This window comes from Pituophis catenifer, unplaced genomic scaffold (assembly GCF_029215685.1).
Source record: "Pituophis catenifer annectens isolate HBS135680 unplaced genomic scaffold, rPitCat1.0.hap2 SCAF_5, whole genome shotgun sequence".
Lineage (NCBI taxonomy): Eukaryota > Metazoa > Chordata > Lepidosauria > Squamata > Colubridae > Pituophis > Pituophis catenifer.
Genome location: NW_027256885.1, coordinates 88,981,363 through 88,996,719, shown reverse-complemented (window position 1 = coordinate 88,996,719; position 15,357 = coordinate 88,981,363).

The window sequence follows — 15,357 nt, the reverse complement described above, 5'->3', positions numbered from 1 at the left end:
ACAGGATGGGTTGAAGCTTTTCCTTGTGCTAGGGCAAATGCTCAAATGACTGTTAAGATTATATTGGAGCAATTGATACCACGTTATGGATTAATTGAATCCATAGATAGTGATAGAGGTACACATTTTACGGCCCAGGTGGTAAAGCAGGTAATGAATCAATTAGGAATTGATTGGCAGCTTCATTTAAGTCATTTAGCTAGTTCCTCTGGACGTGTGGAAACAGCTAATCAGACTATAAAATCTGCGTTGAAAAAATTGATGCTAGAATTGAAACTACCTTGGACGAAATGTTTGCCTTTAGCTCTATTGAGAATAAGAACAAGTCCGAGAAAGGATATAGGAATATCTCCATATGAGATGATGTTTGGATTGCCGTATACAGGAAAAGTGGGAATGCCCAGAATAGAATTGAAGGATGTTTTTCTAAGAAAATATATACAAGGACTGTCCCAGTGTTTTTCTCTTTTAAGGTCTAAAGGATTATTGGCGCAAACTCCACCGCTTGATTTCCAAATCCATGAATATAAGAGTGGAGACTGGGTTCTGATAAAAGCACTTAAGGAGAAGAAATTGCAATCGGTGTGGGAAGGACCGTTCCAAGTTTTGCTGACTACTGAATCGGCTGTGAGGACAAAGGAACGAGGTTGGGTGCATTATTCTAGAGTGAAGGGACCGGTGTCTTCGCCGTATGGATGGACGGTGGATGCAAAGTCTACAGATCCGCTGAAGCTGACCTTTCGTAGACAACCTTTGGATGATTGATGACTAACGGATGGAAGAAAAGTTTTATGAAGAATTTTGTATTTGGTTAGGAGTGATATTGATTTTTGTTATATTTTTGATTGTATTAAGAAAAGATATAATTGATTGGTGTAAATCTATGCTTTGGTATCCAGTGGATGTAAGTTCACCTCGACAGTTTGATACTTTGGTGGTAAGATAATAATATTTTATCTTTCTGGAAGCTATATTGGAGAGGGGAATTAGTCCACTAGGAAGATGGGGTATATGGTGTTTCTGTTTATTCTTTTGAAGGTGCAGATAGGGATGGAAAAAGAGATGTTGGAAGTGTTACAAGATTATCCAATAACATGGCAGCAGTTATGTTTCCATACTGAACTCAAGCACCGATATTCTTTAATAGAGACACTAACCTTGATAGAAGGTGCTGAAGAAGCTGATATATGTATAAGATCATCTTTTGTAGATGGTATACCCTTGGGCAGATATGCTAATTGCAATAATACATATGACATTACCCCTAAATACACTGATTTGTCAGAGAGAATGGAGTTTTTATATAATCAATGTACTGATCTTTATGGTAATCATACTCCTTCATATAAGAAGTTCCGTATTTTGGAGGAGGGATTACATTTTCCATATTTTGAAATAAAAGCCCCTTCGAAGTTAATGTTTTTATGTGGAAATTTGGCTTTACCTAAATTGCCTTATTTTTGGAAGGGAAGATGTGCTGTTGGTTATCTTAAGGCACCTTTACGACATGCTAGAAGTATTGCTGAACGGAGAACAAGAGAAGGCAATATATTTCTGGATTTAATGAAGGTAGCTTTAAACAGTACTTCCTTTTGTGTCAGAGGTGAGACAACTGTCTCTGATATAATGGCTACGTGCTTTGTGGGAGTACCAGTACCGGGAAAGTTTCTGTTTGAGGAAGCAAACATTGTAATAGAGCCAAATAATCTTAACTTGTCCCATATTATAACATTATTTGGGAGTCCACAAAAGCCAACAAAGTGGACAAACCAGAAGAAACTGGTGATTGAAGTTAAGACAATATTGCCAGCATATGATTGTGTGATATATAAACATCCTGAGAAGCGACCGGAGAAGGTAATATATGTTCCTGTGCCTAATAAAAAGGTTTTTCACTGCTCAGAGACGGAGGAAGTGGAAGCTATAAATCAGGTTCTATATTTGCCTAAAGGTTGGTTTCTCTTTTGTGGATTGTATGCTTATGCATATATTCCGGCACATGCAGTAGGTGGTCCTTGTACTATTGGCCGTTTAACTACTGTTATGGCTGTTGCACATTTCAAAGATATAAATTATAAAACAGAGTTTTATTATGAGATGATGAATGCAAGTCTGTATCATACTGACCGTGTTCAGAAGAAAGTAATGACTAAAGTAACTACACATGGAGGTGTTGAAAGTGTAGAAGGACATGGAGATGGAGAAATTCCTAGGCCTGAAGGAGAACCTCATTTAATTATATATGCTTCTAAGGATCCTACCAAATGGCATATTACTCCAATAGAAACATATGATCATGTTGGAGAAGGAGCATATAAGGGAATTTATAGGGGTAAAAGAGATACTACACAATTGGAATTTGATGCTAATTGTAATGATGAAGTGGTAGTACTGAATAAGGTTCAGGCTGGACTTTTGGGAATGTTTCCATGGATGTCTACACAATATAGTCAGAATCAACTTGGACACCTAGCTTGTGCTTTAGCTAAGAGTATAAATGAGACATCTTCTGCTATTGCTGCATTAGCTGATGAGATGGGAGAAATAAGACAATCCTTATTACAAAATAGAGTGGCTATAGATTACATGCTATTAAGAATGGGTCATGGGTGCGAGGAGTTCCAAGGCCTTTGTTGCTTCAATGTGTCCGATAGGTCTCAATTTATAGAATCTAAGATAAAAACATTACACAATATTACTACACATTTAACATATGTAACTGAGAATACAGCTTTTAAAGGAGTTTGGGATATATTAACTTCATGGTTACCCAGCCTTGCATGGTTAAAGGAATTATTTGTAGGTATATTATTGATTGTAGTTATATGTCTTATTTCCTGTCTGTGTATTAAATGTATACCTCTTTGCTGTAATGTTTGGAAGTGTTGCTGCCGAATGAAGAAGCAAAAGAAATTAGTTGAAGAATTGCATGGTGGCTTAGGGAGAAGAGAGGTTTCTATAATGTTGCAAGATATACATAGTTTCCAGGAATAAAAAATTGATGAAGAGGAGAAGGAGGGATTGTGAGAAATAAAGAAATTAGGGTTATTCCTGTAAAACAATATAGCCTAAGTTACGCCATTTTAAAATCATGTTAAGGCTTTATTTTTACTCTGTATAACCTGATATATATTTTAGCTGACAGTTTAAAGAGTGTGAGAACGGGATGTGTGTTTCCTGTGTTTTTAGAGGAAGTTGTGTTCTTGAGATGTTCAGGTCAGCTTGACCTCGTTAAGAAAGGGAAGTGCGCATACATGTATAAGCAATATTTTTAAGTAGGGTATTTTTATATACTGGAGTTATGGGGACTTTCCATAATGGGAATATCATGTGTTTATCTATTATATAAAGTCTGAAATTGTACTCAAGGGACATGCTTGTATCCTGTAAGGTGTAACCTGAAATTGTATAAAAGACGACGAGAAAGAATGGTAATTGGCTCTCTCACTTTGAGGGGGACCTTTGCAAAGAAATAATTAATAAACTGTATTCTTGTCTTATCTCTCAACTCTCTGTCAATTATTTTTGGGTGACAGGCATTTCCTGTGTATCACACCTAATGTAATTGTTTTTTAGTGTGTCTTGTTTCCATCTGTGATTTCGTTCTTGCGCCCTCTCTTTCCTCCCTCTCTTTCTCTTGACTTGTCCTTACTTCCTTTCCTTGCACCACTTCCATTTGCTCTTCTTCTTGACTTCTACTCTCCAATTCTTCTTTACTTTCCTGTTCGTCTTCCTGATTGAAATGCACATTGTAAAATTCCCGTGCTTTTTCTAACGTATCTATTTTATACTTTTTATCCTCCCAAGTAGCCAAAATCCCTTCCGGGGTTAACCATCTAAAGGTTATTTTATATTTGTTCAACTGATTTGTTAGAAATTGATATTGTTGATGCTGGTTCCTAATTCTTCGGGGTATTTGTTTTAGTACTATGATTTCCTTTCCTTTGTATGTCAACTTCCCTTCATTAGCTTTCCTGTAAACTTCGTCTCTAATTGATCGTTTGGAAAACCTGACATGTACTTCCCTTGCCAGTTGGTGTCTTCTTATATAATTTGTATGTACACGGTAAGTTTCATCCAATTGTCCTTTTATTTCCAATTTATCTTTTTGTATTATTTCCGCCATAATCTCAACCATTTTTTCATCCAAATCTTCATCTTTTTCTTCTGGTATAGTTTGAAAACGGAGAAAGTGTGAAGCTTTCTCCATCTCGAGCATCGCTAATGAGTCAGACAGTTCCTTATTTAGTTGAGAAGTTTTCAGTTCTATTGCCTCTACTTTTGTCTCTACTTGGTCTATTTTTATTTCTGCTTTTCTAATCCTTTGTTCATTTTCTGTTATAGATTGTTGAATGTCTCCAATTTTATCATTCATATTTTTAATGTCCTCCCTAACTTCTCCAATTTCATTTTTAATCTCTGTGTGGAATGTTCTCATTTCTTCGTGGTTCTCTGCTATTTTTTCCTGTGTTTTTAATAATGTTTCCTGAATCATTGAGAACATGCTTTGCATGGTACTTAAGGACAAATCCGATTTTTCTTTCTCCTTTTCTTTTCCCACCATACTGTCTAATGTTTTTTGTTGTAGTGGTGATGCCACCGTTATTGTGGGGTTTACAAGTGGTTTTTTGCCTGTTTTCGTTATGGTAGATGTTGTTGACATTTTAAATACTCGCGAGAGGCTTTCCCAAGCTAACATATAATTATCAATCACTAGTTTTCTTTCCCCTACTTCTTCAAGCTTTCCAACCTTTTCTATTTCTATACAATAATTTATCCACACTTTAAACACACTATCAATAATTATTGATCATTCAACAATGCTCAGTTGTTATTCTAACAATTTGCCTTCTCACTTAACAATGTTTTCAATCAATCAGTCTCTATTATAGTTCATTCGCTTTTCACCTTCCTATTTTTCCAATTTATGTGGATTCAATATGTATTATATATAGGTTATAAATATATAAATTGTAAATTATAAATTATAAATTATAGCTATGCACATTACATACAGTATATAGGCGTTATTAACAATAGAGATAAGGAAAGGGAATTTTCCTCTTTTTTTAGGTTTCCTTTGTAATACTTAGCGTTTCCAGTCCGGTCTCGTCAGTGGTTTCACGTGGTTTTAAGCGTGGCTATAACTAGTCCATTCATGTCCATCTTTCTTCGCCACACTCCTCGTCTTGGTCTTTATCTCTACAATTATTGCAATCACCGGTCTTTTATTTGAATCCTCCAGGCAGCTCCAGTTTTTCCACTTCACCTTAGGTATTTCCTTCTCCGATTTTACTTCTCCCCCTCTGCCTCGGGATCTTAAGGGTTACAGTCCTCCAATATCGCCAAGTCACTCTGTGGGATTCTTTTTCTCTGCGCTAATACTCCTTCTGTTTGTTTGCACTTCTATTTTAAATTATCGCCGCTAATTAGTCCCTCGGCTTTGCGCCCATTCCTTTTCGCGCTCTTCTGAACTGCTCTTCAGTTCTGGGAATCTTCTGCTCAACCGCTCGAAACTGCAATCCACTCTTAGCTTCGTTCTAAGTGGCTGCCATCGCTCCTGTCTGCCCTGAAGGCCGGCTTTCTCTCCACCAGTTGTAAGGCGTTCATCCTGTATCCCCTCCGGCATTAGCGCCACGTCCAGAGGCTTCAAGACTTCGCCTTTTGTTTCCCGATCTCTACGGGGCTGGGAATGCTCGTAAAGAGCTTCTAATAGAGAGTTTTTGGGGTTTCAAAAAACGGCAGCTCCATTTCCTCACCCCGCTCACGATGACGTCACCACCGGAAGTCCCCTGAAGCAATATTTTCATCAGAAATTGATATTCTCTTCTCATCTCCCTCACTCTTCTCGGTATTTGCTTCAGAACCACAATTTCCTTGTCCTTGTATTTCAATGTTTTCTCTTTTGTAATCTGCAATATTTGCGTTTTAATTGATTTCTTAGTAAATCTTATATGAACTTCTCTTGGTAGCTTATTTCTCATTGTGTATCTTGTATAGACTCAAAATATCTCGTCTATGCCATCCATCATCTTTTCTTTAGTAATTTCTAATGCTTCTGCTAGAATTTCTATCATTTTTTCTGCCAAATTTTCTCCCTTTTCTTCTTCTATGTTTTGAAATCTGAGGTAGAATTCTGATCTGTCCATCTCCCATCCCAACATTCCACTCTTGTCTCGTTCCACCTCGTCCAATCTGCTGTCAATGTCCCTAATTTTTTTATCTCTTTGTTCCTCCTTTTCCTCAATTTTTTGGAGTCTATCCTCATATTTCTTCATCATTTGTTGTATGTTCTCCACCTTCTCATCTGTTTTCTCTGTTCTTTGTTCAATATTCTCTACTCTTGTTTGTATATTTTGAATTCCTTGCCAAATCATCTGCAATGTCGCTTCCTTTTCCTTCTCTCGTTCCTTTTCCTTATCCTGTTGTAACATCGTTTGTATTGATCTTTGTCCTCCTGATGGTGAAGAAGAAGGGGTCAATGTAGAAGCACCAATAGCTGTTGATTTTCTACTCATTTCTGTGGAGTAGTCACCAACAATTCAAACAAATAGAAATTCTTCAGGTTCTTCTATACCTTAATCCACTTTTGCGTAGGAAAAATGTTACTCCAAATAACCATGGGAAAAGGAAAGCCAAAAAGGGAAAAAAGAACAACCATAAAAAAGGAAAAAGAAGAAAAGAGACAAGAAAAAATCTTCAGGCTCTTGTATGCCTTAATCCAATTAAATAAAGGGATATTGACCAACTTAACGATCTCCAGTCAAAAAAAAAAAGGGGGGGGGAGGAAAAAAGAAAAAGGAAAACCAAAAATAAAAGAGAACAGCAACAAAGAGAACACTAAAAAATTCTATGTATTTATAAAAAGTTAACAGCTCTCCCATAAGTCACAGTCCAACTAAAAATAATTGAATGGAGGGAATAGTGGAGAAGCAACAGCAAAAAAATAAAAAAAGGAGAAAAAGAAAAAAAGAAAAAAAGAAAAAAAGAAAAAAAGAAACTTTCTATCTGAATTGAAGTCACAAGTGTATAAAGCCCAAAAAATTCTTTTGTTAGATCTCAAATAACATTTACAGCTCTCTTCCCAGAGTCACTGTAGCTTTCTTCTTTCACTCTCAGACTCCTGCCTCTGATAGCTTCCCAGAAGAACACCTGAATAAACAATCTTGCAAGCAGTTTTGATGTTCTTCTCACTATCTTATCTTTAAATAGGTTCAGAGTCTTTGAAATGTAGCACAGTTGTTACTTCTTACACCAAGAAAAAAAAAGAAACAATATTTCCAATCCACTAGATGGCAGTGTTACTTATTTTCTCCACTCTCCCTTGTTATATTCAATATAAGAAGGGAGAGTGGAGAAGAAGCCAAACTTCAAACAGCCATGTTTATTGCAGACAATGACTCAGTAAAACCAGCATGCAATTTCCGGCTGATAGCCCCTTTTAAAGGAAAACTATCAGCCTTTAACCAATAATATTAAAATATGTCCCACACCTGCGTGGCAGAAGAAAGGTCTCTGCTCACACCTGCGCGGACATAACACCCCTTCCCCCTTCCTCAGGGAAACTTCGTATACCACAAACATAATCATCCAAATACATTGGTCTATGGCAGCTTCGTGTCGACTGGCGGCTCTCCTGTAGTTCTGTCGGGCCCTCACACATCGACTGCATTCTCGACGATTTTTCAACTAGTTAGTTAGTTAGTTAGTTTATGAAATTTCTATACCGCCCTTCTCCCGAAGGAGTCGGGGCAGTGTACAGCCATGTTAAAACACACATAAACTCACAAAATTTAAAAACAAAATTTAAATTTAACTACATCAGATGGCTTACAAATACTCTCTGCCCCCCCCCCCCCCGAACATATCCCTTAGTTGGAGATGGGGAAAAACGAGATGAGCTCCGTGACAATGGACCCTCAATAACAGGTGTTTCATTCTGCACTGGCCTCAGCCCTTCAGATACCCTTTCACTGCATTGTTGTCCCTCTCACTCTTCTGGATTCCCACCCCAGTTTATTTCTTCCAGCTCCCTAACGGCTGTCCCCCTCACTCGGCTCCGAAGCTGATCGATATGTCGGCGCCACAGGCACCCATCCTCGAACTCCACCCGGTACGAATGGGGACCCGTAACATCTGTAATCTGTGTCAGCACCCATATGGGTTGACCCGTATAATTCCGGGCATATACTAGATCACCCTGCTTAAAGGTTCTGACCGTACTTTCCCAGACTGTGAGGGTTTCTGTCAAATAATCGGGGTGTATTCTATCTAAAGTTGTTCTCAGCCGGCGACCCATAAGTAATTCGGCTTGGCTCTTTCCGGTGGCTACACAGGGAGTGACGTGTTGGTTGAACAAATACTTATCAAGTTTCTCCTGACAGTTGTTCTGCCCCAGCTCCGGATTTCCGAGGATATTGACACACACCAACGGTCCTTATCAAATTTATTAAGTAGCAAGAATAAACAAGACCGGCAAAGGTTGGCAACCAGCCCAGAAAACAAGATATGATAAACCAAAATACTCTGATAATAAATATGAGTTGTTTCTAGCAAGAAACTTACTAACGGCGTGTGACTTAAATAGGCTAAGGGAGTGGCCAATTATCCTCAAGCCTTACTCTTGAGGAGACCTCCTCCTCCTGAGTAGCCACTCCTGCCTTTTGGCAGCCCTGTGTGCTCGAGCATTGAGGAGAGGCTCCTCCACTTCGCTCTCTCCACTTGAAGGAGCCTCTGGAGGTTCTGAAGGCCCTGGCTGAGTCTCTGCCTCTGGCACCACATCCTCTTCAGCCTCCTCGCTGTCCGACGCGAGCGCTGGCTGCGCAGGATGCTGGCGCGACACCACACCAGCCTCCTCTTCGTTGGGATCAGCCACGATCCGCGCAGGCCACTGGCGGGCCACAACAATAGTCCCCTGGACCCATTTGAGTCAAGGCCTCTTTCATCATTCGCACCATTTGCTCCGTCTGCCCGTTACTTGCAGGGTGAAATGGCGTGACCAGAGCGTGACGTATTCTTCGGTTTACTAGGGATACCTCAAATGCCGTTGCCATAAATTGTGGCCCATTATCCGATACCAACACATCCGGCAACCCATGTGTCGCAAACATTTTGTTTAATACTCTCAGAACAGCGTCCGTCGTGGTTGATCTCATTATGGCCACCTCCAGCCATTTGGAATAGGCATCTACAACAATGAAGAAGGACAACCCCTTTATCGGCCCTGAAAAATCGAGATGTATTCTAGACCAGGGCCCTTTCAGTGTTTCCCAGTCCCGTGGTGGTGCTGCAGGAGGTGCCGGTCTCGATTCCTGGCATGCTTGACACGACGCCACCCACTCCGCAATATCTCTATCTATATTTGGCCACCACAGATAACTACGGGCCAATGCCTTCATCCTTACAATTCCGGGGTGGCCTTCATGTAGAGTCTCTAATAATGATTTCCTTAGCTTTGAGGGTATCACTACCCGATTCCCCCACAATAGGCAACCCTTCTGAACTGAAAGTTCATATTGCCTTGCCCGGAATGGCTTAAACTCTACACTCCCTGTCTCTTTAGGCCATCCCCTCCACACCCAGTTTAACACCTGCATGATCGTTCGATCTTTTCTCGACTGGGTTGCCACTTCTGTGGCCGTAACAAGAACAGACGGCATGGTCTCAATCAGCAGTACTGATGCTGCTGGAGCTGGATCCTCCACTAGATTAGGTAGCGGACATTGGCTTAGGGCGTCAGCATGGCCCAGTTCTATGCCGGGTCGATGTATAAGTCGATAACTATATGCTGCTAAGAATTCTGTCCAACGCGTCATTCTTGGGGACAGGACCTGCGGTGTTTGCCGGTCCCCCGCGATTAGTCTCAAAAGTGGCTTATGATCTGTCACTAGATCAAATCTCCTTTCATAAACATACTCGTGAAATTTCTTAATTCCAGCCACCGCAGCCAACACCTCTTTATCAAGTTGGCTGTAGTTTCTCTCGGCAGATGATAATGTCCTGGAAAAGAAAGCTATTGGAGCCTTGTGACTGTCTGGAAGGCAATGACTCAAAACTCCCCCGACTCCAAACGGGGATGCATCACACTTCAGGACTAACAGCAGACGTTCATTAAACTGAACTAAGACGCTATCCGAGGAAATTAATCTTTTTACCCCCACAAATGCAGCTGCCTCTCTGCGCCCCCATACCCATGGCACCTTTTTCCCCAATAGTCGATGTAGTGGTTCAGCGACAGATGCCTTTTGTCGCAAAAACACACTATAGAAATTGAGGAGCCCTAAAAAGGCCTGGAGTTCCATCTTATTCCTTGGTGTTGGCGCAGCCTGCATTGCTTGTACTTTCTCCTCGGTGGGGTGCAATCCGGATGCATCAATCAGGTATCCCAGGAACTCAACTTGATTTACTGCTACTTTACACTTTTCTTCCTTTACCTTTAGTCCAGCCTCTTGAAATCTTTGTAGCACTTGTCGTAGTTGTTCAAATAATTCCGTTTTATTGGTAGCGGAGATGAGCACGTCATCAAAATAGGGCACAACCCCAGGAATGCCATATAACAAACGTTCCATCAGGCTTTGAAACAACCCTGGGGCCACACTCACCCCAAACTGTAGGCAGTGACAACGGAATGCCCCCCGATGCGTTATGATTACTTAGGCTCGGCAGTGGCATCATCTACAGGGAGCTGCTGATATGCTTGGGCAAGATCTAACTTTGCGAAGATCTTACCCCCGCCCCCCCAACAAATGAAACAAGTGCTGCACCACTGGTAACGGATAAGCATTATGTTGAAGAGCCCTATTCAACGTACACTTATAATCCGCACAAATTCAGACTGACCCGTCTGGTTTCACTGGCGTCACGATAGAGGTCTCCCACTTGGCGTGGTCCACCAGTTCCAGTATGCCTTGCTGAATCAATTTATCTAGCTGTTCGTCAACTTTGGGCTTTAGTGCAAATGGCACCCTCCTCGGTTTCATTCTTATTGGTGCCACCTTGGGGTCCAAACTGAAGGATATCGGGGTACCCCTATATTCTCCCAACTTTCCATCAAACACATTGGCGAACTCTTTACTCAACTCTCTGATGGTTTCTCCCTGGATTTTATGAACCCCGGTAATCTCTAACCCCAATGCTGCAAACCAATCCAGTCCCAGGAGGTTAGGCAGTGCACCCTCAACAACAACCAATTTAAGTGGCCCAGAGAAGTTTTCTACGTGGAACGTTCCGCTACCCTTAACAGGGATGTTATTTCCTTAATAATCTCTCAAACGAATACGACTACGTATAAGCTTCCGCTCGGCTCCGTGTGGCACCAATTTCTGTAGAGTCTGCCAGGATACAATTGTTGTTTCCGACCCTGTATCCACTTCCATCCGGCAGGGAGATCCCGCAATAAGGACAGTAATGTAAATTTTACTACTTCCCGGAATCCTGGTTTGATTGCTCACCCTCGCTGAACAACAAGCGTCCGTATTAATAGTAAAACACTCATCCTCTGGGGTTCTTAATCTCGGTGGGCCATGCTTCCCCCTCCCATTTCAAATTGAAGTCTATCCAGTTGGGGGAGCAAGTAACGCAGCACGGCAAACTTGTGCTAAGTGACCCTTCTTCCCACACCGTCTACAAATGGTGTTTTTATGGTGACACATAGCTCTCGGATGGTTTCCACCGCACCCTATACATGAGGAGAACAACTTTCGATCCTTTGTCCATCTACGCTCCTTGCTAGCTGCTCTCAACCGATGGACATCATCATTATTATTTCCCTCATCTTCAGTGTCCTCCCGTAATTCCACCTCTCCCCGATGGACTGTTTCCCCCCTTCTAGCCGCCAGAGGGCTAGCTGACTTCTGTATCTCTTCCATCGATCTATTTGATGATTCGGCAGCTTGCGCCTCCTCTACTGCTGTCTGTAGCGTTAATGTTGGTTTCGCCAATAATTGCTTCTGTAACCGAACATCCCGAACCCCACAAACCAATCTGTCTCGAAGGGCTTCATCTAAGTTGCTAAATTCACAATAGATAGCTGCTTTCCTGAGGGCTGCCATATAACAACTGATAGACTCACCCTCCACCTGGTCCCTATGGTAAAATGCATGTCTTCTAGCAATGTAAGATGGTCGAGGAGCATAATGTTCCCTCAATTTGCTTAATAATATGTCCCAAGGAACTGTCTGCAGGGGTTGGGGCGCAATGAGGGCCCTCGCTGTCTCAAACACTTCTTTTCCACAAATGCTAAAAAAAAGTGCTCGTTTACGATTGTCTGTGATATTTGTATAGTCATTAGCTTCCAATATACAGTCAAAAAGGATTAGGTAAGAATCCCACATCTGTGTTTCAGGATCAAACGGAACAAATTGTAGTGAGTTAGCCATTCTCTTTCCAAAACAAACAGTCTCCACTCACACGTGCCTCTTTTATCTCTATGTTGGCTCAGGGCCCAGCCATTCCTCCTTCGTTGCCAATGGAATGTGTGGGAGTAGGAATACAGAGAAGAAGCCAAACTTCAAACAGCCATGTTTATTGCAGACAATGACTCAGTAAAACCAGCATGCAATTTCCGGCTGATAGCCCCTTTTAAAGGAAAACTATCAGCCTTTAACCAATAATATTAAAATATGTCCCACACCTGTGTGGCAGAAGAAAAGTCTCTGCTCATGCCTGCGCGGACATAACACACGATACAATAAAAATAACCAGAGAAAAGAAAAAAAAAGAAGATAAACAACAAGCAAAAACTGCGTAAATTGTATTAAATAGACACCAAAAATTTAATCATTTAGTAAACAAATTGGAAATCTCCAGTCCAATCCAGTCCTGTCCAAATTAAAACGTGTAAACTTCCACCAGCAAAAATAAGTTGAAATTAGGAAAAACTACCTTTGACTCTGGCTTGATTCCGCCGTTTAATTCCTTCTGTCTTCAATTTAACTTTCTTTCGTTTAATCTCAGGGTGTTCTCTCAAATAGTCTATTAAAAAGTTTTCTCACCAAGCTGACACACTTTCTCCCGATCTCTTCCGTTCTGGAGCTGTCCCAACTTCAGCAGCTTCAATGGCTGCCTCTTCGTCGCCGGAAAAAAGGACTTCTCCTGGATCAACCAGGGACTTTGCGATGTCCCTGGGATCAGCAGGATGTGCCCTCCACTATCACCATCTCTACGGGATGGTGAGGTCCAAGTAGGACTGTCCAGCAACAAAGATATCGACGGCAATCTTGAAGCTACAAGATCGCCCTTCCTACCGTCGCGACGTAAGCTCCACCCTCGTCAACATTTTAGTTTTGTCCTTGTTTATTTTGAGCCCTGCTATATCTTCGAATAGTAATTGTCCAGATTCTAAGGGTTCCTCAATAATGAATACCAGGTCATCGGCAAATACTTGGACTTTATATTCCTGCGATTTTATTTTTAATCCTTTTATGTCCGAATTTTCTCTAATTTGTGATATTAGTATTTCTGTGGATAGAATGAATAATGGGGGGAACAGAGGGCATCCCTGTCGTACTCCTTTTTCTATATTGAAACTTTCCGTATATTCACCATTTATAATTATTTTTGCTGTCTGGGTCGAATAAATTGCTCTGATCATTTCTATAAAGTTTCCCCCCCAATTCATTTCTATTAGTTGGTTAATCATAAAGTCCCAATTCAGGTTATCAAAAGCTTTCTGCACATCTAAGAATATCAGAGCTACTTGCTTGTCTGGGTGGGCTTCATAATATTCAAGTGTGTTTATTATAGTTCTCATGTTGTTTTTGATGTATCTGTTGGGCAAGAAACCATTTTGGTCTGATTTAATAATTTCGTTTAGTATAATTTTAATCCTCTCTGCTATTATGGCCATAAATATCTTATAATCGGTGTTTAACAACGAGATTGGCCTATAGTTCTGAATCTTCTGTTTTTCGGTGTTGCTTTTGGGGATGAGTGTTATTAGGGCTTCTGTCCAGGATTTTGGTATCTTTGCATTCTCTAATACTTCATTGTATGTTTGCAATAACAAATTATCTAATAATTCTTGGAATTCCTTATAAAATTCAGCCGGGATTCCGTCTGGGCCTGGCGTTTTGTTATTTTTTAGTTTTTGTATTGCCCTTTTCAACTCAGATGTCGTTATCTTCCCATTTAATATTTCTTTAGTTAAATCTGATATGATTGGATGGCTCCTTTCTATCAAATATCTCTTAATGCCGCTCTCCTCTATTTTTTCTTGTCTGTACAGGGCTTGGAAGTAGTTTATCGCTATGGTTTTTATTTTATCTTTCTGGAAATGTACTGTCCCTTCTTCATCTTCTAAATTTTGTATTAATTTCTTTTCCTTTTCTTTTTTCAATTTATGAGCCAGCCATCTACCAGGTTTGTTAGTGTTTTCAAAGTAATTTTGTCTGACTGCTCTAATCTTTTGTGACACTTCTTCCTGTGTAATTAAATTTAATTTGTGTTTGGTTATTTCTTTCTGTTCTTTAATTTCCTGATTTAAAGGTTGTTCTTGTAATTTAAGTTCTAATTTTTCCAGTTTTTCCTGCAGGTCTATATATTGTTTCTTTTTGCTTTTATTTCTTTGAGCTGTATATGCAATGGATATACCCCTCACATATGCTTTTAATGTATCCCATAGGTTTTGCGTGGTCATTTGTTCATTCCAATTTTCTTTTAAAAATAATTCTAATTCTTTTTTTCCATATTGAATATAGTTTTTTTTTCTTTTATCACCCTCTGGTTTATGGTCCACCTCCCTTTCTTCTTTACTTTCCATTTAATTGTTATCAGACTATGGTCTGCCCAGATGTTCGTTGTAATTTCTATTTCTGATATTCCTTTTGCTGTTTCTGGATCCATCCATGCCATATCTATTCTGGACCATGATTGATGGGGATTGGAGAAGAAGGTATACTGAGTCTTTTGTGGATTATTTTTTTTTTATTAAAAAGTTTTATCAAGTATTACAGCAATTTTTTCCCATCCCTCCCTCCTCCCTCCCTTCCCTCCTCCACCCCCCCATCCCTCATCCTCCCTCTCCCTCCAACCCCCCTCCCCACACCCACCCACCCCGGACTTCCCAGAGCAAATACAGGGTATAACATTTAACAAACATAAACTAAAATATGCTAACTTTCTGTAGGCTCTAAACTCCCTCTTGCTCTTTAACTCCCCTTTCAATTAACAAAACATAATTCAAAAAGAAAATGTTGGTTTCATTCATAAGCTAGGGGGAGGGCCTTCTCTGTGGGGGCACCTACTATCTGGAACGAGCTCCCCCCGGAGATATGGAGGATCCCAGATCTGCGCACTTTCCGCCGTGCTTTGAAGACACTCCTATTCCAGCAGGCTGGCCTGGCCTAATTTTTTCCCCTT